Below are 256 nucleotides of genomic sequence, written 5' to 3' on the forward strand. Positions count from 1 at the left end.
ATCTTACGCTTCCCTTCTCCGCCCCCTTTTGTGTTTCCCTGCAGACCAGCCGGTCCCTGGGGGAGCCGCGGCCACCCCCGCGCCCGGGGGTCGTTCCCTCGCCTCCTCCGGGTGGCGGGAAGGAAGAGGGGGCGGCGGCCGGAGTCGGGGCGGGCGGCCTGAGGTGAGAGCCCGGCCGGCCCCGCTGGGAATATGGCGACCGGTGGCTACCGGACCGGCGGCGGCAGCGGCGGCAGCACCACAGACTTCCTGGAGG

This window comes from Neophocaena asiaeorientalis, unplaced genomic scaffold (genome assembly GCF_003031525.2).
Source record: "Neophocaena asiaeorientalis asiaeorientalis breed wild unplaced genomic scaffold, Neophocaena_asiaeorientalis_V1.1 scaffold134, whole genome shotgun sequence".
Lineage (NCBI taxonomy): Eukaryota > Metazoa > Chordata > Mammalia > Artiodactyla > Phocoenidae > Neophocaena > Neophocaena asiaeorientalis.